Source organism: Taudactylus pleione, unplaced genomic scaffold, assembly GCF_031769625.1.
Source record: "Taudactylus pleione unplaced genomic scaffold, aTauple2 ptg000109l, whole genome shotgun sequence".
Taxonomy (NCBI): Eukaryota; Metazoa; Chordata; class Amphibia; order Anura; family Myobatrachidae; genus Taudactylus; species Taudactylus pleione.
Window position 1 is genome coordinate 6795024 of NW_028284511.1, and position 27919 is coordinate 6822942.

Consider the following 27919-nt stretch of genomic DNA (forward strand, 5'->3'; position numbering starts at 1 on the left):
TGCTTCCCCCTTCCTAACCAATCACAAATTTATCTTGGTCCATCATCACAGTTTCTAGCAAGAGGGGAGAGAACCAAGTCATTTCCTTGAAGCCCTCCAGCATTCAACTGGTTAAAAAATCAATAGGCATTAGGGAGCGGTGATAGGACTTGTGATGTCCACACTTGTGGGCTGTTTAATGTAGTTGTGTCTTTCTTAGTAAGCACTTTCTGTCGTTATAATCTGAAATATGTACAAGCTACATGAAGATGTAATCTCTGTATACAGGCTCTATACACTCCTGAACTTGAGAGCTAGGTAATCGCTACCAGCATTTAAATTTTCCCCGGCAACACTCGTATGTTGTGCTACAACCCAGAGAGACAAAACATTGTATGATTACAACAAAACAACCGTCAACATACTAAGGGGCTTAAGTCATTTTTGCAATCTGCAGCCGCTGCAGGAACTCCTGCGAGTCTTCTGGTATTTTTAAAGCAGCAATTAGTTTAAAGGCAAAATCAAATTGGTTTTGCCTTTGAAATGACGGGAACACTCGCAGGTTTTCTCGCAGCAGCTGCAGCTCGCAACCAATTACATAAGCCCCTACAACTTTGTTTTCAAACCATAGCAGCAGGTTTAATTGTTATTCAAGTTTATGTGCTTTTAGTAACAGAAAATAACTTTTGATTGTTGCTTCCATGGGATCTAGTTGTTTTGTTAGTGATATTACTCTGTATCCTGCACTTCATCATAAACACACATTGTATCTACGATATTAATCACATTGTTCCTGAGAAGCAGTCCTATAATTGTAACAGATAACACATTGAAAAGTAAAAAAAAAATAAAAATAAAATAAAATTGGGACCTATGGACTTAAAATAGTAATGAATGACAAATATTACAGGCATTTAATAGCTATGATAAAAATGTGCTTTTTTATTATTATTTTATTTGTGTTACTTGTGTATATCTTGTCTTTACACAGTAAACATAATTGAATAATTTCCATTGAATTTATTGAAAAAATACACTTGTGTGGTTAAAAAAACAACAACACTAAATTACAGGTGACTTAAAGGCAAGCAAACATTGTAACAAAGCAATGAGGAAGGCAAGTCAGATGCTTGGTTGCATAGGGAGAGGAATCCGTAGCAGAAAGAAAGAAGTGATAATACCCCTGTATAGGTCATTGGTACGTCCTCATCGCGAATACTGTGTTCAGTTCTGGAGGCCGTATCTCCTGAAGGATATTAATACATTAGAGACTGTACAAAGAAGGGCAACTAAAATGGTGCAAGGTCTACACCACAAAACGTACCAGGAAAGACTAAAAGATATTAATATGTATAGTTTGGAGCAGAGAAGGGAAAGGGGGGACATGATAGAAACATTCAAATATATAAAGGGTTTTAACAAGGTAAAGGAAGGAGACATTCTTCAAAGAAAGAGAAGTATTAGAACAAGAGGACATGTTCTGAAACTGGGGGGTGGTAGGTTCAGGGGAAATTTGAGGAAAAATAACTTCACAGAAAGGGTAGTGGACAAGTGGAATAGCCACCAATCAAAGGTGGTAGACAGTAGAGCAATTTAAACATGCATGGGATAGACATAAGGATATCCTTCAGAAGAAGTAAGGATCAATAAGGGTTGATGTAATAATATGTTTAAAAATGGGCAGACTAGATGGGCCAAGTGGTTTTCTTATCTGCCGTCAAATTCTATGTTTCTATGTTACCTATCATTACAATATATTACAGGCATAGCCATGATAAAAACATTTTTTTTATCATTACTTTATCTTACTTGTGTTTATCTTATCTTTTCACAGTAAACATAATGAATACACTCATGTGGTTAAAAAGCCCACAAAATTACCTATCCTTACAATGCTAATCGATAGGACACAGAACGTAATAGCTGTGATCATTTTGCAAAGCATGCTTCTCATGTGTTTTAGATGCATGAACACATCAGTATGCAGTGTAGCCTCTTCTAACCAATCAGATGTATTCATATCTAAACTGTAGTAATAAAAAGGTCTAGAATCATTGTAGCTTCTATGGATAACAGGACATTTCGGGATATAGCATTTTTATTTTAAAATTATCCTCCATGGTGCTGATTCTGAGTTGGGAACAAAGCAAAAAAAGCAAGTACTGTAACTTTGCACCTGGAGCATACCATGTTGCAATACAAGGGGGGCAAATACATTTATTGTTTTTGTATGCAGGCAGGGTAACTACTCACTGACTGTAACTACTGTTTATGCAAGTAGCTAACAAATAATGGACACCTTTATATTTCAATTTCAGTTTGGACACTCCTCTGCAAAACCTAATTGTCTCTGCATATTTAAAATCTTACCCACCTGTAGTGCAACATGGTTTCATCAAAGTGCAAAGTTATTTGATTTTCTTTGTTTTTTTTGCTTTGCTCCAAACTCAAAATCAGAATTGTAAACATGAAAGTGTTAATATACTTTCAACATCCTTTGTGATATAAAGATGCAGTTTATCTCTATGAACACCCACTCACTATCAAAGTGCATTCTGTAAACTGTGTTCTGATGCTTTCCTGTATATTATGGTCTACGACAAACAAGTGCGCCCCCCCTCCCCCCTTCAATAAATAGCACAATTAAAACCATTTTTCATGTTACTATGCAAAAATAGACTAACTGACATAGACCATATCTTTACATTTCCAGCCAGGCTACATACAGGTTTAATACTATTTATATGATTGGGAGGAAATACAATTCAGATTTCAGCACCAAGGAGAGTGACATCACTGATGTAAATGTTAATGTACTGTACTATATTCACCATGTATAGAATGGTTTATTTTCACTCTATGGGCCTGATTCAGAGCTGAACGCTAATCTGATGTTCACGCACCTGAGCGATTATCGGTGGTCTGCGCATACATGCTTAGCGCACGCGCTGCAAAAGAATTGCGATTGCACAGACTGTGAGGATTCCCTCACAATTGATTGACAGGTAGAGACCGTTAAGGCGGGTATCCACTAATAGATATACAAAAGAGAGCACGATTACGACATTCCAGTTGTGCTCTCGTTTGTATATCTAGTGTTGTGCCTAGACTGAACGTTCACTTGTTCAGTCCTGGCACATCCCTCCATCTCCGCACATGCTGAACCTGACGTGATCGTCAGGTTGACCAGCATGTACGGGCGATGTCGGATGTCAGAAGCGACCGGCGGGCACGCGCATCGCTGGTCGCTTCCGGCCAAACATGCCCGATGCATGCACGATTTGCAAGCAATTGCACGATAACGATGTCATTATCGTGCAATCGCTTGGCTAAATCACTAAGTGGATAACCCCCATTATGTGGGTGGTTACAGGGAGTTCCGGACAAAATGGATATTTGTCCGCGCCATTTCCTTCTGCGATCGCACACGCACAGCACAAACCTCCAGCATCTCAATTACCTAAGCCATTCTGAGTGACCATAGACTTGCTCGAGCTGTCGATGTTTTGAAGATCTGCATACAAAGGTGAGTTTGTGTACGCTGTTGCGGCCAACTACAAGTGCTCTGGTGGGCGTCTCAATACAAAACCTGCCATCTGTTGCATTAGCATATTTTAGCTACTGCGATCCGTGAAAGTATGCAGTTGCATGTGCATTACCGTCCGACCATGAATCAGGCCCTATATTCCTATAAAGGTTAATAAAAATGCCTGGACTGACTTGATTTTGCACACAGCATTATCTCTCTAATTGAATGCATGTATTATTGCAAGTGAGAACTAATATGTTCTATTGGATTGAACAATACAAAGAGCCTCATGCCTCAATAATCTACCTAGGGCCTGATTCACAACCGTACGCAACTAAGATTAGGCACGCAATCGGCCGATTGTTGCATACTGCGCATGCACTAGCCACTGTAATCAGAACTGCGATTGCAGTAACTACGCAGACCTATCGCAGAGTATTTGACAGGAAGTGCCATTTGTAGGTGGTGACGAGGGGGGGGGGGGTCAGGCGAACGCAGGCGTGCCAGTGCATTTCAATGTCATTGCAGGAGCGTGCATAAATTATCCACTCTGATGGCCTAAGCAAATAGCGTGCATGGAAGTTATCAATTTCTAAGTAAGGTCAGGGCTTGTGCAAGTGTTATGAGGTTGCGATGGTACTCGATTGTACCGATGATTTTGCAGTCTTGCTAAACATTATGGATGTGTAAGGTAAGGTGGGCGTCTTTATGCAGTGCTGTGTATGGCATTGCAATCGAAATGGATTAGCATACTATCGCAGTTGAACTGCATGCGTAATCGCTACTGCAGTTGCGCTCTGCAGTGAATCAGGCCCCTAGTTCCTAGTGAAGTGCATATGCAATGTAGTAGTTCCTAGTGAAGTGCCTCATATCTCAGTGTTGTAACTAGTTATCAGTTAAGTGCCTTGGTGATGTAACTAGTTCCTAGTGAAGTGCCTCATGTCTCAGTGATGTAATATGTCCTTATGTATGCCTTAGTGTTCTCACCACTTCCTAGTAATTTAATAGTCTGCATTCTTATGAATATTAATTCAGCCCACAAACTGGCTGCTTCTACTGTGTATAGGCAAAGGGTGTCTTTCCTTAAAATATATTTAATGTAAAGAAAAAAAATGTACAGTATATAGAAAACTATTTAAAAGAAATGGCGAAATAGGAGTTAATAATTTACAATCCACATAACACTGGTAACCAGTGGCAACAATATACTGAAAAAGCAGAATGTTTTCCTTACATTAACAAGCTATTTATGACTAAAACATATCTCGCATATGAGAGTTGCTCTATTTTACAAATCTACATGAAACCTTATGATTATTTAACTATAATCATAACTTAAAAAATAAATAAATATAACCTGTACATTATGCAAGTCTTTTGGTTGAAGTGCTGCCATGATACAACATATTAACATCAAAAGAGAATATTTGCTGCAGAATATTCATTTAACTGGACAAATGTGACTAGACACACCATTGATGATGATGATGAAGCAGTCTGCATACTGTGACACAGAAAAAGTTGCATTGGAGATTTCGGCATTTGATTTGTATTGGTGCTTGCAGATAGTGGAACAACAGTACGATTACAACATTGTAATCGTACAGTCGTTCCTCTTACCCCGCAGTGCCTACACTGAACGATATGTCGTTCAGTGCAGGCACCCTGCCTCATCCCTAAACATGGTCAATCTGTCGTTATCAGCAGATTGACCAGCATGTTCAGGCGATGATTGATGTCGCAAGCGACCAGCGAGAGCATGTATCACTGGTCGTTTTTTAAACTTTCATGCCCGATTTGTGTACGATTAATGAGCGATTGTACGATGACGATATCGTTATATCGCTCATTTTAATCGGCAAGTGGATACCCGCCTTTACAGTTTTACAGTGGTGATCTTACTTGTGTAGCTCAGTAACCACATTGCAATCAAGTTTCAAACATAGCAATTACAGCTGCACTACAACCTTGGAAAATATTTATCTAACGTGCCCCCTCCTCTTATTTGGAGCCCTTGGGGCTGCTCAATGCAGCTATTTTCCCAGGGACCCCCGATTACTCGGCCAGGTAAAACCTGAAAAGAGGAACAGTGATCAAATAGCAAACTGCAATCAGGAGAGGATTGCTGTGATTGGTCCATCTTCTCATGCACCAACTCAGCCGACAAATAAACTTGGTGACCACTGTAGTTTTGTACCACGGAACTGGCAGAGCCCCGGGAAAGACAGCTGCATGTAGCTGCCCTCCTGCTAGGATGGACATTACCACCATAGTGTCACTGGGCACCAGTGGATAATGTGAGCTGGAAGCACCAGTGTGGCCTTACTTACTAAATATTATAGAAATTCAAGTTGTGATTATCTCAAAGCAGATAATGTCACTGTAATATGTTAAAAATGTAGGAAGTCTCCTATTAGTTCCAAACAGACTGTGACATGGCTTCCATGGATGAAAAGAGAGGGGAAGAACCTGGCACATGAGTAGCATAAGCTAGTGTTCAGTTTAGCACCCTGCACCTGTTACAACAACCAGCAGGGGCGCCGAGAGGGGGGGGGGGGGGTACAGATTACCCGGGTCCGGCGCCGCTCCCCCTCCCTCACAGCAGCCCAGCACACAGCGTGTGCTGAGCTGCAGTTGGAGACCGCTCGTGGCTGCTGAGCAGCAGCCACAGCAGTCTCCTATGCCTGTGGGGGGGAGCGATCACACTGATCGCGCCCCCCCTGGCTTTGAGTAGGGCTGGGGGGGCACAGAGCACCCCCCTCCCCAGCGCTCAGCGCCAAAATCTTTTTTTTTCCCGGGAAGGGGGCGTGGCCACGCCTCCCGCTATTAAGCCATGCCCCCTATTACCCGGGCCCGCCGCGGCTCTCAGCGGGCCTGACAACCAGTGCAGTTCCTCTTTCCTGCCTGGGGTGTCGCTCTCTGAACTGGTGCTTCGAGCAAACTCAGCTGATGCAGCAAACTGCTGAGATACAGACCAGAATGTGCTAGAAGCACAAGAGCAGAGAGCAATACCACAGGCAGGAAGGAGGAACTGCACGGGCTGTGACAGGTGCAGGGTGCAAGAATGAACACTAGTAGCATATAGATTTTGCAGTTTGATAGCGACTACATCTTCTGTACTTGCTGACTTCTGAGACTTCCCATGCAGAAGATCCATGTGGCAAGTGTAGGGAGCGTACTAACCTGAATGGCATTATCAGGACACCTCCACACTACGTAATGACACAAATTGTGGCATCATGCAGAGGGGGCAAGGCCATGATGACCTGATTCACAGCAAATCACATAACCCCAGCCTCTGCCCATATATACTAAGTTCTGAGTGAGATGGCTGCTCTCCCAGAAGGCAGAGAGAAGTCTCTGAAATTTGTGAGTTTCCTGGACATTCCAGGAGACTAGGCAAGTGTGCCTTTTACACAACATGTACCGTTATGTATCAGTAGTAAGTGTGCTGGGCATTTATTCAGACTACAGTTTGTGCTATAGTACAACAGGGCCTATAACACCATTGCACAAAAATTCCATGTCTATGCTTAAACAATATACCTGATTTGTTTTACAGGATATATAAGCAAATGAACACTAGTGGTGTTGCGCTAATAATCTTAATTATCCAATCTTAATTAGTAAACAGCAACCAGATATGGCAGAAAATAAGAAATTCAAGACACCAATAATAGCATAAAAATGGTCAAACTTTATACAATATATATAAAATCATATGATACTAAAGCATGTGCTAAAAGGACATGACCTACTGTAAAGGTCTGAACTAACTATTCAAATACACATACATAAAAAGTATCCCAATTGGGAGCTGAATAATACAACTAACTATAATGGTGATCACCTAGGACTGCCTTGATGTATGGCATACAAGCTCACCAATTTGCGATCTCAAAACAAATAAAACTGAATGATGTATAAATAAGTGAGACAGTCTTGGATCTACAGTTTGAAGCTTTAGTAGTAGTCTACTATTCTCTTTGATAAAGCTTCAAGGATCAGAAGTGAAACGCGTTAGTAGTATCATTCATTGCTACATTCTGTTTTCAAGACTGCCAGGCATTTGGTATTATCTGTTTGGGAACTAAAACTCATTAGGGTGTGCGCTGCGGGGACCCTGGACCAGGGTGCACCCATTATACATATGCCCCTGAGTTACAGTTTTTTCAAGGTGATGGAAACACAGGGCCTGATTCAGCACAGATCGCAATTGCAAAATACTTGCCTACCTTTCGCTTTTCCTCCCCGGGAGAAGCCTGGGGAGGACACGCAAGTGGGCTGTGATGGGGGCGGGGCCTGATGGGTCACGTCATTAAGCCTCGCCCCCTTTGTGGCAAATTGCCACGATTGGCTTAAATTAAAATAGGGGGCATGGCTAAATGATGCGATTCATGAAGAATTGCATCATTAAGCACCACCCCCTACATGGGGACCCGCAATCGCCATTGAAATTCTCATTCTGCCCACATCACTAGGAAGTGGGCAGAATATGGGAGAAATGCCTACCCTTCTGGGAGTGCGGGGGGTTACCCGAAAAATCAGGAGCCTCCTGAGAAAACCGGAAGGGTAGGCATGTATGAATTGCAACCGTGTAAGCAGATCGGCCGATTGTTGTGTACTGCGTATGCATCGCACTGCGATTGCGCGCGCAGACATGAATCCATCGAAGAGTCCAGATATATACTTTCAATGGGACTTCCCTGTGCACTCTGCAGTTCCAATTTACATGGGAAAGGACATATCCAGGTGCATTTCAATGTACAGTAGTCTTACTATCATTGTTAATGTTGGATATAAATGAGCAGCATCTAAGGGACAAACAGAAGCTTCTTTCAACTTAAATGCTAAATTTATCTTCATTTATGTCCAACATTAATAATGATAATGAGGAGACATTGAGCCTGTCTTTATTACATATGTGATAATAAAACTGACACTAAATTTACAGTTTCACTCTTAACTGTGCACATTTCCAGCAGGACCTGCAAATCCAGATCTGCTCACACAGGACACGTCTATGGGGGCTGTTCTAAAACTGTAACGTAGATATGCTGTGGCTGTTTCCAGTGCTAGGCAATAGGTAGACAACTGTGCACATTTGCGTACATAGAGAATGATTGCAACAGCCATTATCGGACCAATGATAAATGTTCGAAGTGTGTGATACTTTAATATTACATTACTTGTAGAAATTTAGGTGTACAGCAAAACAGAAATGGTAATAAAAAAATAGATTAAATATATCAAATAGATGTACACACCTGCTACAAGGTTTAACACCAAATTAATGTCACCAGCTTTTAATAAATACAGTAGCATACAAGAAACTGGTGGCCTTCAAAATATTACTGGGGAATAACAGTAAACATTGGGATCTGTTTTCATCTAGTTTTGCAATGGTAAACAGTTCTCTGGCTCCTACAAAATAAATTCAATATCATTTCTAAATATTAAAGACTATTGGCAAGTCACAGGAAGCTGGCTGGTTGAAGTTCAGAATTTAGGGATATGGCAGGTAACCTGCAGCTCACTACAATATTTGTCAAAGATCACTTATTCTGCCTCTTTCTGCTCATTACAGACAACGGCTAAATACAAAGATTAGCAGAACACAGCTGTAGCCATTATTATAACTTACTCTCTAGATTAATGTTTGCTCATTTTGTGATCTTTATTTTGAAATGTGCCACAATTTTTTCCCCACAATGTACATCATCGTCACTGGGCCCTGTTCTTACATTGGTGAGCACAGAAACAAGCTCGCTACACCAACAGCTGGTTCACTCAAATCTATATAATAATACACACACATTATTTGTATATATGTGTGGTGACACCCGGTGCAGCACTCACCTAGACCTCACGGATGTCAAAGGTGCGTGCGAAAGGGGGTGTGGCCTCGTGTCCACAATTGCACGCCCCCGGTTGTGAAGTCTGGGGGTGTGACACCCGTCCTCATCACGCTGGGGGGGGCTTGCCCGGCTCTCTGGGAGCTGCTGGGAAGCCCCCAGCACCGTGTGTGCGCGTCATCCATCACCTCTGCAGTGCTGTTCAGTGACACCATCCGAGGGGGTGACACCAAAATACCAGAGCAGCCCCCAGATACCCAGCCTAGTTATTCCCTGTGTTCAAGTTAAAGATTCTAATATTGGTGCTGTAGTGTTTAGCCTCATAGCAAGTAATAGTATTATAGTGGCTTATCTGAATCACATTTGTATGGTATTCACTCTCCAGAGCATGTCCTCCAATTACCTCCAAATAAGATATATACCATAGCATAATACTGCTTCAAATATTTTTTTTTTTTATAAAAAAAACCCCACCATCACATGCTCTTTAAAACTTGTGTTTATCTGCACAAATACTTAATTAAGGCTTTTCTTGATGTTCATTCAGTTCCTAACACCCAGGGAGATCCTGGTCCCCTGGTATTTGTACTGTAAAGCTGGGTACACTACACACTAGGCCAACTTTCATCCAACTAGTTGATTAGTTGGAATGAAAATCTGGTAACGTATGAGAGTAACTGATGATCAGCAATTTGCTCCTAAATGCCAGAAAACAGATGAAAATGGTCGTCACACAAGTTTGTTAAATGTTTGATCAAAACAATTTGTTCAAACAACAGTTTTTAGTCCATTTTTCCGGTGTTTGGGAGCAAATTGCTGATTGTCATTTGCTTTCATCCCTTACCAGATTGTCATTCCAACCAATCAACTAGTTGGATGTAAGTTGGTCTAGTGTGTGGCCAGCTTAACTCATGATTCTGGACCCTGATGATTTTCATCCACAAGGGTTTTAGGGTTTTGGTTCCCCAGTGCATCCTTTGGGCTCTATTTATTAACATTATTTTTACTAAAATAAAGTGAAAAAGGGTGTTTTCACACCCTTTTCACATTATTTTAGTATCACCTGTAGTTATTACAGGGCAATTGGAGTAGAATTAGTAAAATTCTACTCCAACCCCTAAGTATCACTTATTTTTAGTAAAGCAGATCGCATTTCCCATAACTGTAATGGAAAATGTGATCCGACCATAGTTACTAAAAATAAATTGTAAAAAAATACCGGGGGAAGCCCTGTGATAATAACGCCACCTGGAGGTGGCGTTATCCAGGGTCTCCCCCGGTTACCGGGCTCCCACTCTGCTCTAACGGGGAGAGCAGAGGCGGGAGCCAGTACCAGTAATCAGCTATGTGGTCTAAACAGACCGCAAGCTGATTGCTGTAAAAAAAATGAAAAAAAATGTGAAAATTTTTTTTTTACTTACCTGAATCCAGGGACCAGTGATCGGGCCTCCGGTGATGGCTCCTCTCCGGTCAGCTGGTCTCCCACAGTGCACTGCGGCCCGGTCATCAGGTGATCGGGTCCCAGTGCAGTATGGGAGATCACCTGATCGGGAAGCCCGGAGAAGATCACCGGAGGCCAGGAGGATGCAGGTAAGTTTAATGAAGGGAGCGGGGGTTGCGGGGGTCCGCGATCGCGGGGGGCGGGGCTTAGCATCGGTGGGGGGTAGCAGCGACGGTGGGTCGGCGCATGCGCGGGCTCTTAGTCGCGGTATTTTTTCAGAAAATACCGCGACTAGAGTGCGGATGGGATCCGCAGGGACTGAGCTTTATCCCTGCAAGGGATTTATAGAAAATCCCTGTGATATTGCCTGAATTTGCAATGCGAATTCACTCGGTAATATCACACTACAATCTGCATTCAATATGCGGATTGTAGTAAATAGAGCCCTTTGTATCAAGTCACTTTGTGGATAACATGCTTCAAGATTTGGAATCATAAGTGTGTGTGTGTGTGTGTGTGTGTGTGTGTGTGTGTGTGTGTGTGTGTGTGTGTGTGTGTGTGTGTGTGTGTGTGTGTGTGTGTGTGTGTGTGTAAAGCTCCACTGGAAGAGGGACTCCTATGAATAACTAAATGGTCTCTGTAAAGCTCTGCATAATAGCTATGTGATATTTAAATAGCTGTTCATAAATATATATTGCTATTAGTGAATTTGAGACAAGAGGCAGGGTACCCTGCATACAGCTTGCGCTATTTACATCACATTATTATTTCCCATTGTATGCTCACTTTCCCTGATTACACAGTACTACAGAATATGTTGACACTATATAAAGTGTAATAATTAGCATATATTAATCATGCTAGATTAGCCTGACCACCTTAATAGCTCCTGTTAATATCCAAGTATTAACCCTAATGAATAAAATGTCTGCTTTGATCAATGAACATAACGAGTCAATATGCATTGTCGCTTGGGTGATTTTAGGACAGTCTGGCTGGGCCGCAATGCCAAACTTTATGTACATTAATAAGGAACCAACCCTATGTATTAATAATGACAAAAGTATGCATTCATTATATATTACAACTGGAAGCAGCAGTGGTGCACAGAATTGTGTAGTTATATGGGTAGTAGTTAGAAAAGCCGTAATTTAAAATGTTGTAAGTGGCTAGTGTGTTCTAAATTACTAGTCAAATAGATATTTATAGATGTTGTGCTGATGTGATGCTGAAGCCTGAACATAATGCAGAATTACAGAAGTCAGCAGCAGCAGTTACTGTGAAATGAATGTAAAGATCTGTGTCAGTGTTTACTGTGTTATAATGCAACCAAATGTGATCTATAAGGAGCAGACTGCGGAGTGAGGTAAGAAGGTTATTAAAAAGTGTTAATAATGTGGACAGCAAACCAGCTCAACAATCAACAGACATGTCTCATTATACATTTGCATATAGTGGAACAGAATGACCAATGACTGCAGTCATCTTGTGCTTCCACATTCTAGAGGACCACATTGTCTGCATTCATTATTTGTTCTAGAATCTAAAACACTAATAAGATATACTGTATTTTTGTAAAAATAATTAACAGATTGGTTGAGAGATGGTAAAGGCGCGGAGGGTGGGGGGAGCAGATGTAGTCGTACTGAGCTGGACATCGGAAGACCTGGAAAGACTGGCCTGGGGGAGGTAATAACCAGCATTAGGGATGGACATCGATGGTCGATGTTTGCCGACAATTAATGTTTTTGTTGTGATGGTAGTGTTTTTACCATTCGATGGCGGCATTCCAATGTTTGCTGCCATCGAATGGTAATGATTCGATGGTCTTGTGATGGCTGACTTTGTTTTTTTTTATAATGCTGAGAGCTGCTCTGTCCCTGCCTGCAGCTTTCAGCATCGAGAATAATAGTGACCATCAGCTGCTGCCAGGCACAACAAAGTCTCTCTGCTTCTTCCCGCACAACAGTCTACCAGAAGCTGTTACCAAAGGGAGGAGAGTGGTGGAACACACAGAGCTGAAGTCAGGTGGCCTACTCCAGGCCCGCCCCCAATCCCATCCAGTCTCGCCCCCGGTCCTGTCCCCTGCCAGCCGCAGCTAAAAGGTCTTTTGCGCAAGTCAAAGTAATTGTTTTCTCCGTCGAATACTTTTGATGCGATGGTTACCACTGCATCGAATGTTTTGATGGTGGATCAAACTGTTAAACATTTAGCTTTTTCCCGATACCAAATGCCATCTTCAGATGGCAATAGCGGCTGTAGCCAATATGCTGCAATGTCACCCAGAGGAGAGGGCTCCTTCTGATCCCATCGGCAGCCTCCATGCTGTTCCCCCTGGTCTATCACATATTTGTCCTGTGCATGTGCAGTAACCAACCCTCAGTAATTAATCACTTTATTGTCATTTACAAATTCAAAATACATGACCTGCCAATAAAACATGTTTGCTAGTCATTTACAACCATAAAAAGGAGGAAAAACAGTTACCTAAAGCACTCAATACAGTGCACCATTTAGCCTATATAACTATTGCAAAGAAGCTGTTTTATAATTGAGTGGCACAACATAATATTGACCTATACCATTTATTTAGGGGCAACAAACTAAATAAGCCAGTGTTTCCCAAACCTACTAAATGATGCATTCCATTCAAGCCATAGTTTATTTCATTGTTTCCCAAACTCATTCCTCAGGGAGCACTAACAGTGCATGGTTTCCATTTCTCCTATTTGGTGCACAGGTGTATTCATTACTGACTGACACATTTTAAAAGATCCACATATGAAGCTAATTATTTTACTTATGATTCTGTGAGGAAACCTGGAAACCTGGAAAACATGCACTGTTAGTGTTCCCTAAGGAATGAGTTTGGGAAACACTGAAATAAACCATGGCTTGAATGGAATGCATTTAGTAGGTATGCAGTCGGGAAGCCGGCGGACCTAATCCTGACAGCCGGCTTCCCGACTGTCATATCCCGGCAAGGGTCTACAGACAGGAGTCGATATGCCGACGCCTGTCATTAGACATACGCCGGGAGCCCGACGCCCGGCATCCCGATCGAAGGGACGCCAGGTGCCGAGCGCGGATAGCTGCGGGGGTAGGAGGGTTAGGTATAGGGTTCCCGGGGGAGACTTAGGGTTAGGGTTAGGCACCCCCCCCCCGGGGAACGGGGGGTTAGGTTTCGGCACTTAGAGGGGGGATTAGGGTTAGGTACTGGGGGGGAGGTTAGGGTTAGGCACCACTAAGGAAAGGTTAGGGGGTAGAATTAGGTTAGCTAATACTTACCTGAGGACGATTGGGATTTCCACTGCTGCCGGGATGCTGGTGTCGGGTTTCCAACCGCCGGACATGCGTAAAAACATACTGATTCCATTTACTATAACCTCTCGCTTTCCTTCAAATTCTCTTTTCATAGTTTGCTTGAACACTTGGCAACTGACGCCCTGCTGTCCTAACCACCCTTTCCAACAATTCCGCACAGCAACTGTGCAATTTCCATACCAATCGACAATGCCATAGGTCAGGACACTCTCCATAACGCAGCCATAAAATTAACCAAACTTTCCCTACTCATACCCGATGCCCGCTTTTTCCTCAGGATAAATAATCGCTGCTGAGCTTTTTTTTTTATCACAAATGGAGTATGTAGGGTCCATGCCAGATCATTTGAAATAAATATCCCTAAAAACCTCAAGGACTCCACCACCTCAACAACTGTGCCAAGCTAGACCACCGGCTGGAGGGGTGGCACCCTATTCCTCCTGAAAACTACTAAAATGTATTTTGATGTCTTTACAATTACAATGAGTTGATTTTTGTCTCACCATTACGCTAACTTGGAGATTTCATTCCTATATGCTAGGTCATCATCATTCTTAATCAAGCCTACGATTGCAATATCATCTGCAAACTTATAATGTGAACTAGCCCAGAAATCGGAGCACAATCGTGAGTGAACAGAGAGTACAGCAAGGGGCTTAGTACAGGACCGCCATCAGAGGGTGGGGGGGGGAATGCTGGGACTCTAGTCCCGGGCCTGGAGAGAGAAAGTGCCCGGGTGGCAGGCTGGCAGTAGTGCAGAATGCACCGAGCAGCAGCCAGGCAGAAGAAAGAGCATCGGCGACAGCGGCATTTAAAATATGGAGCTGGTCGCGAGCCAATCACAGCTCGCGGAACAGCGGCCAATCAGGAGCGGTCGCTCCTGATTGGCTGCAGTTCCGCAAGCTGTGATAGGCTCGCAGCCGGCACCATATTTCAGAAGCCGTACCAGTACAGAAGACTAACCAAATGGCCTGCAGACTTCATTGTGTCTCTTATAGACTTACAGTATGACTGACATACTGTATGGTGCCTGCTGCTCCACATTCATGTATCTATGTCACTGCAACAGTTAGCAGTGGATACAAGTCTCAGACTTTTGCTGATAATGCTGGCGGCACACGCTGCAATTATCGGGACGATCCGCCCGATATCGGCGGATCGCAGCGATAATTGTAGCGTGAGGGGGGCGACCGAGGGTTAAATATTGCTCGCTCGGGCATGCTGGATTGTCCAGCATGCCCGTCCGATGCAATATTTACCCGGTAACTGTCGGCCACATCGGGCAGTGTATGCCCAGCGCAGCCAACAGACAGACATTTCCTGTGTTCCTTCCTATGGAAGGAACAGGGAAATGTCTCATCCCCCGGGGGCGGAGCGCAGATGTCAGGCTATACACTGTGAGATTTCGGTCTGACAGACATTTTATCTTGCCGTGTATGCCCAGCATAAGCAATGTTATCTAGCATATCACTGCATAGTATTAGTTTGATGTTTTGTGTTTTTTTTTTGTTTCTTTGTTAGTTAGCTCATTGAGGGGCCTATTCATCAACACTAAAATAAACGTTTTTAAGGACATTTTCCTTAAATAACGTTATTTTGATATTCATGTAGCCACTTAGCACAGGAGCTATCACAGATATCTCCTTGCTAAGTTCCCCTGCGTTAATTTCCACACTCCCCATACATTAGTATGGGGATGTGGAAATTATGGTATTCATCAAATTCCGAAAATTATCAATTTTCGGAATTTGATGCAGTTACTATTCGCCACTGTGAGGTGGCGAATAGCATGTGAAACTTACCTGTATCCGCGTGTGCAGGTCCCCCGACGAGTCCCTCCGGCGCTCTGCTCCGTTCTCAGGCTCCGGAGGCTGGTCGGACATGTGTGCTCCCCAGCAGAGCACAAGAAAGTTTAGTCAAAAAAAAAAAAGTTTTTTTTTTTTCTAATCTGTCATGTGGTCTGCTGGGAAACCACGACAGACCAGCAGAACGGAGCCAGTGGCTGCTGCGCGGACAGGTAAGTCGGGGGGAGGGGGGAAGGTGAGCGGAGGGGGGAGGGGGGTGGGGGTGATCGGGGGGGTGTACAAAACTTAACGCATCTGTAGGCAGTGCTGCGCATGCGCTGGTTTTACAGATGTAACAGCGCATGCGCAGCACTGTTTCCAGATGCGATAAGGTAGTGTAGGCAGGAAAAAGTATCTATTTCCCGAAAAGCTGTCATCGCAAAAATGACAGCTTTTCGGAATAGATACTTATGGAGAGGTGGAATGATGAATTCCACCTATAATTAGCTAGAACTCCATGACAGTTCTAAAGCTAATTATCTCCAGAGATTTTTTACGTTTAATGAATAGGCCCCTGAGCCTGATATTAGCCTAGTGGTATGTGCTGTTTGTTTGTTTTTCTCAATTTATTGCTAGCCATATTAGTGGGAGGGTGCTGGGCTTGTAAGCAATCAGTAAATTAACATACCGGGTCTCCTACATATGAGTCATTAGTAGGCTGGAATAGCCTGGCTGGAAGTGCCCTGTATCAGAAGTGCACAAATCAAAAGTGCACTTTAAGATTAATACTGGCGTTAGACCGGCTTTGACCCGAAGGGAAACGGAAGGGAACCAACCTATCTACACTCCTAACAACCTGATCTAGACATGAAGAAAAAAAACATCAGCAAAGGTGAATCCACATTCTCACTGCTAAATGAGCCTGCTGACTGCATTGCCTGGACCTTCAACACTGGACTCTGGGCCTGATTCAGAGACGGACACTCTGAACGAGCGCTCGCTATGAATCAGGGCGTTTTTGGGGGTTTTTTTTTAGAGCGGCCATCCTGGCCTCTCGCATAGCTCTGGGTGACTACCCACAGCTATAGTGAGCAGCCAGGTTGATGGTCGCGATGGTCAAGACCATCGCGACCATCGGGCTTGCGACGAGACCCTTGTGGTAGGGTCTCGTGGCCGCAAGCCCCAGAGAGCTTTTGGCTCTAACAGAGCTGGAAGCTCTCCCACTGACGTCACTGGTGATGTCAGTGGGGCCGCCCCCAAACAGCAAGCATTCCGTTGGGAACGCCTCCGTTTGGCCGGCCACCCCTCCGGCACCCCCACCATCGACAGCTCGCCCCCTTTGGTACAAGACCTGGAGCGACGGAGCACCCGTCGCTAGCCGGGTCTCGTGCATACGCACGATGGAGCCGGCTCCATCGTGCGCATGCCCAGTGGGCAAACATCGACCCGGTTGCTAGCACTCAGCACTTGCGACCGGGTCTGAATCAGGCCCTCTGTTTGGTTGCTACAAAAACTTTGTGCATCACTTTCTACTATTTGTGCTGCCTCTGTGCTTAACAGATAATCTTAATGAACACAGGGCCTGGTTCAGACCCACTCGCAAGCGGGTCGATGGTGTGCCAGTGCGCATGCGTGGCGTGCGAACTGTGCGTGTGCGAGCCCCGGAGCGAGCTCAAAAAGCACTCGCTCCAGCACTCGCATCCAAAAGGGGCTGCTGTCAATGTTGATCGACAGCTCGCCCCATGTGGAAGGCGGGGAGGGGGGATGGCTGGTCAAACAGAAGGCGTTCCAGCAGGAACGACTGACATTTGTGGGTGGCCCTACTGACATCACTCGTGAAGTCAGTAGGTGGACTTCCTGCTCTATTAGAACAGGAAGTCCACCGGGGCTTGCGGCAACGAGACCCTACCGCAAGGGTCTCATCGCAAGCCCGATGGTCGCGATGGTCTTGACCATCATGTTGTCATGTTGTCTTCAACTCCTCCCTTCACTCTAACTAATCTTTTGTTCTACCCTCTGATTCCACCTCTATCCTTTTCCCCTGGTCTCCTCCACCTCCTCCTATCTCCCATTCTCTCTCTGCCTTCCTCCATTACTCCATTTTCTATATCTTATACCCCCCAAGGATCCTACTAACCCACTGCTACTCTCTCCTCCCTCACTTCTCTCCCTGTCAATTTACCCCACCTCCATCCACATCTCCTTAATTTCCCTCCCTGCCCACCTCCTACAGGTTCCCCCTCTCAGGCAGATTTTCTCCATTTCAAATTCACGCTGTCATCCTACAGTGCTGCCCTTTCCCTCTCTAAACAGTCATATTTCAAGAATCTCCTCTCCTCACAGTCCACAAATCCCCAGTGTCTCTTTTCCACCTTCAACTCCCTCCTCTGCCCACCCCCTCCTCGTCTCCCCTCCTTGCTCTGCCACTGGCTTTGCTACCTATTTTACTTCTAAAATTAATTCCATACGTCAGGACATCATATCCACCAGTTCCCCAGCTCTCCACCTCCTCCTTTCCTGGATCTCCCCTCCCCATCCATTTTACTGACTCTGACATCCTTCTCACCTGTGACTGGAGTGGAAGTTAAGGCCCTTATCCAGTCCTGCCCCCCTTCCACCTCTCCCCTCGACCCTATCCCCTCCCGCCTCCTCCGCTACCTCTTCTTCTGCCTGCTCTCATCTTGCCCACCTCCTTAATCTCTCCCTCTCTTCTGGCACTGTTCCTTCTGCATTCAAGCATGCCCTTGTCTCCCCCATTCTTAAAAAACCTAACCTTGATCCAAATATTCTCTCTAACTACCGACCATTCTCTCTCCTCCCTTTTACCTCCAAAATCCTTGAACATATTATTTACAACCGCCTCACCACATTTCTTTCCTCCCACTCCCTCCTTGACCCTTTTCTGTCTGGCTTCCGTTCTCTCCACTCCACTGAAACTGCCCTCACAAAAGTCAGCAATTACCTCCTTGCTGCCAAATCCAAGGGCCACTACTCCATGCTCATTCTCCTTGATCTCTCTGCTGCTTTTGACACTGTAGACCACCCTCTCCTGCTGCATATCCTTCATTCCCCTGGTCTACGTGACACTGCCCTCTCCTGGCTGTCCTTCTACCTCTCTGACCGCTCCTTCTCTGTTTCCTCTCACGACAACTCCTCCCCACCACAGCCTCTTACAGTAGGTGTTCCCCAAGGTTCAGTTCTTGGACCTCTCCTATTCTCTCTCTATACATTATCTCTAGGTAAACTCTTCTGCTCTTTTGACCTCCATTATCATCTCTATGCTGATGATACTCAGATCTACCTTTCCTCACCTCATATTTCTCCCTCTCTACTGACTCGTATATCTAACTGTCTCTCTGCTATCTCTTCCTGGATGTCCCAGCGATTTCGCAAACTTAATATGTCCAAGACTGAGCTGATTGTCTTCCCACCCTCCCATATAACATCATGTCCCACTACTTCTTTATCAATAGATGGCATAACTATCTCATCTAGTTCTCCTTCAAACCACATATTCAGAACCTCTCGCAGTCCTGTCATTTCCATCTCAAAAATATTTCCAAGATCAGACCTTTTCTCACCCAGCATTCCACTAAAACCCTCTTACATTAACTGGTCATCTCCAGATTGGACTACTGTAACCTCCTCCTATCTGGCCTCCCCAAATCCCATCTCTCTTCTCTCCAGTCTGTGCTCAACGCTGCTTCTCGGCTCATCTTCCTCTCCAAATGCTCTACATCTGCCTCCCCTCTCCTACAAGCCCTCCACTGGCTCCCCTTCCCTTTCAGAACCCAATTCAAGGTTCTCACACTCACAAAGCCCTCACCCATTCCTCTCCCATTTACATGTCTGATCTCCTCTCCCTTCACTCTTCTGTCCACCCTCTTCGTTCACTTAATACACGCTGCCTTTCATGCCAATTGATTACTTCCTCCCACTCCCGCCTCCAAGATTTTGCCCGAGCTGCTCCCCACCTTTGGAACTCCCTCCCTCTCCCCATCAGACTCTGCACCTCTCTACAATCTTTCAAACGAGCTCTTAAGACCCACTACATCATCAAAGCCTTCCAGTTCTCATCCTAACTTGCTGCTACATCTTCCTTCCTCCCCGCCTACCCCATCTGTGTCACTCCTGTTTGTCTACCCCTACCTTAAAGAATGTAAGCTCTTTCGAGCAGGGCCCTCTACCCTCTTGTGCTTCTCCCTACTCTAATTTATTTATCTCTTACTCCCCACTAGGGCAACCGCCACTCGGCTGCTTATGTGGGCGTAAAGGTCGCTAATATAGCAATGTTTATTATACATGTCCATGTCCTGCTTTGTATTGTAAGTCACTGGTTACTTATTTGTTCATGTACTTTGTAAGGCGCTGCAGAACACTTGTGGCGCCATATAAATAAATGATAATAATAATAAGGTGCATATATTAAAAAGTGCAATACTGCCCAGTTCCAATATATCCCACATTTTTACACTATAACACCCTCTTGCTCCCATTGGCTGTGTAACTGATAAACATGAAGAAGAATTGAGTGTTACTTGAACATGACTAGATATAAAGGATTCCCACTCACATGCCACCTTTGCAAAGGAAAATACTTGCTCAGAGTGTTGCACACAGATTGCCTACCTTTGGATACTTTGCACACTTTGTGTACCAGTGCTGTAACGCTTGGGAGACCCCAAGTGGTCACAAGTGGTACTGTATGTGCTGGAATATAATCCGGGGTGGATATGTGTGACACAGAACAACTGAAAATGAGCCCTCTGTGGCCAAGGTCTTGTCTGGTCATACAATAAGTCTCAAAGAAACCTGTTCCATCTGTCTATGGAGCAATAAAGAAGTTGATAGAAAAAAGTTGGGAGCCACAGAAAGTGGTTAGATTTTATTTGGGATGTATTAGTTCCTGCATTTCAAAAAGATACTATTGCTTCAAGGTTTTTACAGCCATGATCAGAAACGTGTATAAATACAAAGGCATAGAATATAAAGGAACTAACCCTGGGTTTACACTTTAAATTTATATATGCTAGTACAAAAACATCTTCTATAAACGACGATACTGATACAGGTCTCTTCAATTGAAAGAGTAAAGGCTGGCCAAGGAGTAATAGCTAACAGCTGGCAGGTGCAGGACACATTAAATGGGTCAAGTGCTCATTCTCTGCACCACATTTTTCCATGCATGTTGACTTGTAACTTCTGAAAGAGTAGCACTTCAAACTCTACAAGTTAGCAGTAGCCGATTAGCATATCGAGGACACAAGCTGCCGTGCAAATGTAATTTATGGCTGTAATTATCTATTCCAGCTCGTCAAAATTTTAAAAAAAAACTACGCCACAAGTTCTGTAATCAAAGAAATCGCAGAGCGTGCCAAGCTGGGAGATTAGCACTGATTTTATGGGCATCCAGCGCCTGCCAGGATCTTAAAAAAAAAAAAAAACCTCAGTAAGATGCTGAGAATGAAATAATAACATGTCAAAAACACTCAGCAAATGAAAAAATAGAATAAGAAAAATATATTGAACAGATTAAACATAAGATAGATAGATAGATAGATAGATAGATAGATAGATAGATAGATAGATAGATAGATAGATCTTTGTACCTTAGAAAGGTCATCGTGTTTAGTGTTATGATGTTTCAGTAGGGAACAGGCACCTTTCACAATTATGAACAAATAGGTGTATATGCACAGTACACAACTTGCCATCAAAATAAGGCGTTGAACAACCCTGCAGGACCGCGCATAGTCGCTCATAGTGGGTACACACTCTGCAGCCTATCAAATCTCTGTGTTGCCCCCTTTGTATTACCAACCCCCAAACTCACTGCAATTTAAGGAAGACATTAGCAGCGCTTGTACAGTTTAATGACAAATAAGTTTGAGTTTTAGAAATAATAACAGAATTTGTAATTTAAAAATATATCTAAAATAACAGATAAAAAACATCTGTATTCCTAATACAAGTTTATTTGTCATTATTCTGTGCAAGGGCTGCTAATGTCTTCCTTCCTTTGCCTCTATACTGGGATTATTGCAGCATTCCCATAGCAGCTGCTACACAGTTTTGACTAGTCACTTTCATTTCAGGTTGCCTCTACGTAGTGCCAAGGAATATTGTGTTTTTCTTTTTTTGTCTCACTACAATTTAGATTGTAAGCTCTCATCAGCAGGAACCTCTACTTGTTTCATCTCTTTCCCTTAAGCTGATGTAACTAAGACGATCGGTATACCCATATAATTAATGAACGTCACACATTTAATATGTATATGCATGGTGGTCATTTTATCACTATGTTTACACAGTTTGCAGCATTTCCCTGTACAGCACTTTGGAACTTTCCAGCACCCTATTATTAAATAATATAGCATAATACACAATCTTCTATAAAATATAGTATGATATTTTAGTTTGTGTAATTTGTGCATCATTAACTTAAGTCTATTTATGGGGCAGATTCCATAGAATGTGGGTTGAGTCAAGCAGTCTGCTCTCCTGGGTAAGGTGCCTGGAGCCATTCAATTAGAGACCCATGATCAACCTACGAGCAGTCCCAAGGCAGCTGTTAGCGCTTATTTCTGCTCGTACCTCCAGAGGGTGTAAGCAGGAATGATAGTTACAGTAACTGCTGCCTCAGGCTGCTCTCGGGTTGATTGCGGGTCTCTAATTGAATAGCTCTGGTCACTTTACTTTAGATAATTAAATTTATCAAAGCTTAGAGAGAGAGGGAATTGTGAGAGATAAACTACCAGCCAGTCAGCTCCTAAATGGCATTTTTCAAACACAGCCTGTAAAATGTACGTTAGAAACTGATTGGTCAGTACTTTGTCTCTAACAATTTAATCTCTCTCCAATCTTTGATAAATACCCCCCCCCCCACCTCAGTGTTAATGTTTTCATGATTTCCTAACATGGTTTATGCTGTCACTTAACTATTATTGCATTTCTTTCAAAAATTATTATTATTTTAATGTTTTGCCTTGATTAATCTTAGCATTAATCACACAATTACATTTCTTGAGTAATTTATCTCAAATGATCTAAAGAGGAGACAAATGTTCATAGAGCAGAACTTCTCATTAATTACAGAATACAATTCAAAGCGTTTTCTTTTAACAGTCTAAAGACCTCAACGTAGCTTCATACATCTCTTCTCTCCTCTCACATTACCGCAAACACAATCTCCTCTCGGCACATTAACTTTGTCATCTTCTGTTATACTTTACATATAAAAAAGATGCCAACTTTTATTTAAATAACCGAACGGAAGCCCGGCAGTTGAAATCCCGACGACGGAAGGAAGGCAGATGAAGATCCCGACAGGGGAGGTAAGTAGGCTATCCCTAACCCTCTCCCCCCCCCCTAACCCTCCCATAGTAGTGCCTAACTCATACCTCCTCCCAGGGGTGCCTAACCCTAACACTCCCTCCCCGCACGCTAAACCTAACCCTCCCAGGGGGTGCCTAACCCTAACCACCCCCCCGATGGTGCCTAACCATAACCCCCCCTTTCCCTAGCCTAATCCTAACCCTCCCGGGGGGGGGTGCCTAACCTAAACCCCCCTCCCCTCCCCGTTGCTAACAGCTCCCGACGCCCAGCTTACCTATGTTCGGTATGCCAGGCGTTGGGATTTCGGCGTGGGGCTAAAGATAGGCGTTGGTATTTAGATGCCTATCTTTAAGTCCCATGCCAGGATTTCAGTGTCAGGAAGTCAGCGGTCGGCATTTCGACCGTCAGCTTCCTGACTACATCCCAAAATAACCCCTAATCTCAGCTACCATTATGTATTGCACAGTTTTACATAACGTGACAGCACAAATACTTATTAGAGATCATAGCCTATTCCATAGGGTAATTAAGGCTAAGACAGTTAGAGGCGTGACAGACCAGAGACATTGTACACAAGTCTTGAATTTTGCTTTGTGCAGAATGAAATATCTTTTCTTGCATCAATAACCTAAAGCAAACATTATGCTTAAAAGCGATCTCTTAAATCTTTCAGAGGCATCCACATATATATTAATACTTTAGGCATGTATAACACACTCACTTAAGGGATGTGCTATTTGCAGACATAAGCTATTAAAAATAATACCCTGTAATAAAAACAGGGTATTATTTAAGGGATCTGTGCTATTTGCAGGGGATGTAGTTGGCATCTTGGCACCCTGAATGCCGGAGCTCACAAAGTCGGCATCGGAATCCCAACAGGGGTCAGAATCCCGGTTCGATGACCCTTTTTGCTGCGATCCCAAAGATATGTTATAGGATTAGGTTTAAGCGTTAGGGTTAGGCACTAGGGGCAGGGTTAGGCTGTGGGAGGGGAGGGTTAAGGTCATGCTATGGGAAAGGTGGGTTGGGGGAATTACTTAACTGCAGGCGTTGGTATTTCAACCATCGGGATTTTGGCACCGGAATTCTGACTGCCGGCATTCTGTGCACTGGGATCGCGTACCCAACTTTCTCCTGTCCCTCTCACATGGACCTCAAGTACCAAGCATTTGGGCTGCATCATGTACTTCATACTTGCCTACTTTTGAAAAAGCATTTCAGGGAGATTGTGAAAACAATACCTATGAGCGAGGTGGTAAAGTGGGCATGTACTGCTATATCTGAGAGGCGTGTCATAAACTTTATTTATATCCAAATGTAAATGGGCCCCAAAGCAGTTAGTAAGATCTAAAAACAGAGGGAGGGGAGTGTATGCGCTTGACCACTGAGCTGCTTAAATTTAGTGAAAGAATAAATATAAAATAATATTTAAGCGCTTGTAATAGACTGAGCGGACAAACAAACAAATAACAAATATATTTTTATAGTCTTTTGAGACGAAGTGTGACAGTTGAGGCTTGCTGGTAACTTCCCGGCTCTCCTGTGAATGATAGTCCGTGTGCCCGTTCCTCTCCTAACTGTCCCTTACTATACCTGAGCGTGTCCGGTGGTGGCGGCGATCTTCTCCCTTACACGGGGTGCCTTCTCCTTCCGGATCACAACTCTGCTTGCGGCGCTGTAGATGTAATGTCAGCCACCGGGTATCGTGCGGGCTTAGCAGTGAGGACTGCTGAATGTGACTTCAAGCTCTCCTGCTCTAACGCATTTCGGACCTCGCTGGGTCCTTTTGTCAAGTATAGGGATGGGGCTGTTTATTGCCTCTATTTATACTGTTCTTTATTAAACAATCAGTTAAAACAGGAAGTCTAAAAACGGAACTTCCTCCTTCTTTTTGGTGGCAACCATATGTTTCCAAAAAATGAAATAAAAATCCATTTAAAATCATATATTTGTCATTTGTATACCTTGCTGGTTTCACTGCTCATTCTACAATTAGTATATATGTGTAAAGTATAAAATATACTATTATTTATTAAAATGAGATATATATATATATATATATATATATCTTATTTTAATAAATAATAGTATATATATATATGCAAAAGATGGGAATCATAAAACATAATATATATGTACACAAGTATGTTATAATTTATCTGTATTTAGGGTGGAGAATGGATAGCGTTTTTTTTTCATAAAAAATTACAAGAATGCTTTCAGCTCAATATCTATATTGAGCCCATGTGGATCTAAAGTTTTCAATGCATAGATCCATTTTGTTTTAGTTTTTTTCATTAGGGTTATTATATTCTCACCCCTCCAATTGGGGGTCATTTTCTGGATGCCCAAAAATTTCAAACTTTTTGGATTCCTATTATGATGTTCGTGGAAATGTGCTGACACACTGTGGGTCATTAATCCTTTTTTGATGTTATTAATATGTTCATAAATCCGCGTTTTTATTTTCCTCTTTGTTTGTTCCACATATTGTGTGCCGCACGGACATTCCAATAAATATACGGCACCCTCTGATTCACAGGAAATTGCATTCATGATTTTATGTTGTTTATTGGTTATTCTTGAAATGAATTCAAAAATAGGTTTTGTACCTGCTGTTTGGTTTGTGCAGCCTATACATTTTGTGCAGTAATGAAAACCATTTTTTTTCTTTATTTCTTTTATTGCTAATATTTGTGGGTAAAAAGCTTCTAGTCAGTTGTTGTTTTAGATGTTTTGCTTTGGTGTATATTGGTCTTGGTCTTGGTTTCTCAGGAAGTATCTTTTTCACCTCTTCATCTAGTAGTAGAATTTTCCAATGCTTATTCAAAATCCTTTAAAAAATAGTGTGGTTGCTGTTATATTGTAATGAACGATAGTGGTCCATAGTCCTCTTGATTCTTTGGTTTATACTTTATTAGATCTTTCCTATTCAGTTTAGCCACTTTATCAATATCAAATTCCAGTTGTTCCTCTTTGTCTCCTTATTGGACAAAATTCTTCTTCATTTCCATACTCTGTTGTCTAAAAGTGATGTCTTCCGTGCAGTTTCTTCTAAGTCCACGAAACTGTCCACCAGGAATATTCCTGATCCAATTTTTATGATAATTGCTTTGAGCTGGTAGGATGTTGTTACAATTCACTTCCTTGTTTGCAATTGATTATTTTGTACAAGGATTTCCAGATCTAATAAGGTGACCAGTTCTTTACTATAGGTCGATGTGAATTCCAAGTTTAAGGTATCTGTATTCATCATTGTAAGGAATTCCGACAGTTCTTCTTTTGTGCCGTCCCATGTGAAAAAAAGATAGTCTATATATCTTTGCCATATTTTGATCTTATCTAGGAATGGGTAGTTGTGCCATATGAAATTGTCTTCCCACCAAGCTACAAATAGAGTCGCGTAGCTTGGTGCGAATGATGTACCCATGGCAGTACCTTTCACTTGCAGGAAGTAGGTGTCCTCGTACCAAAAATAAGTTTTTGTTAAGATGAACTCTATATTGTCCATAATGAAATTTATTTGGCTGATTGGAATTTGTGTTAGTGTTGATAGATAGTGTCGGGTTGCATTGCAACCATCTTGATGGTTGATCACTGTGTACAGCGACTTGATGTTGATTGTACATAGTATATAATTGTTTTTCCATTCTACAGTATCTAATATTTGTAGGATATGCATAGTGTCATTAATGAAAAGTTTTTTGTTGTGATACTAAAGGTTGCAAGTAGTGATCTACATATTTGGATAAATTAGCCATCAAGAATCCTATGCCCAACACTATAGGTCTTCCCGATGGTTTTTCTAAACATTTATGGATCTTCGGTAAGTGGTAAAAAGTGGGTGTTCTATATTGATGAAATTGTATTTCTTTCTTATTATAATGTCTAATTGTAAGCCTTCATCCAGTTGTAGTTGTAGGATTCCTTTAAATTCCTTTCTGGGGTCTTTTTGGAGTTGAATGCAGGTTTTTGTGTCAGAGAGGAGTTTAGCAGCTTTCTCTTTGTACTTTTCCACATCCATAATTACCACACCTCCTCTCTTGTCTGCTGGTTTTATCACAATTGTACCATCCTCTTTTAGTTCTTTTAGATTCTGTATTTTTTCTCTTGTGCAATTGTGAGATATTTTTTGTTTATCCGGAAGATTTTACATTTCTTCTTCTATCAGACGCTGGAAGGTAGTTATGTGTGGTACTTTCACGTGTGCAGGAAAAAAACGTTGATTGAGGTTTGTAATCTGTATGTATGTATTCCTTTGTTTGTGGTATGATCTCTCTTGTGGGAGCGTCTTTCAGAAAATATTTTTCCAGACAGTGTTTTCTGATAAATTTTTGTGTATCGATGAATAAACTGCATTTATTGCTACTTGACTGAGGTGCAAATTTTAGTCCTTTTTTGAGCACACTTAGGGCCTGATTCAGAGCCGCTCGTAAGCGATGTTTGCACAACTGTGCATGCGTATGGGTCGTAATGCGCATGCGCCAACCAGTCAGTGCGATCGGAAATCGAGCGCTCGCCAAATAGCGAGTGCCTGCTAATTTGAGTGACAGGATGAGGCGTTTGTGGGTGGTAACAGGGGAAGGTGCTTGAAAACGGGGAGTGGAGATCCAAACGCAGGCGTGCCAAACGGTCAAAACGGGCATTTTAAGGGTGTGCATAATTAACA

The 27919-nt window shown here is 42.9% G+C and overlaps 1 protein-coding gene across 1 annotated transcript in view; it reads right to left on the minus strand.

Moving 5' to 3' along the window:
* TSPAN4 (tetraspanin 4) overlaps window positions 1-27919 on the minus strand; it is a 752131-nt gene that overhangs the window by 214917 nt on the left and 509295 nt on the right. The gene's annotated exons all lie outside the window — the stretch shown is intronic.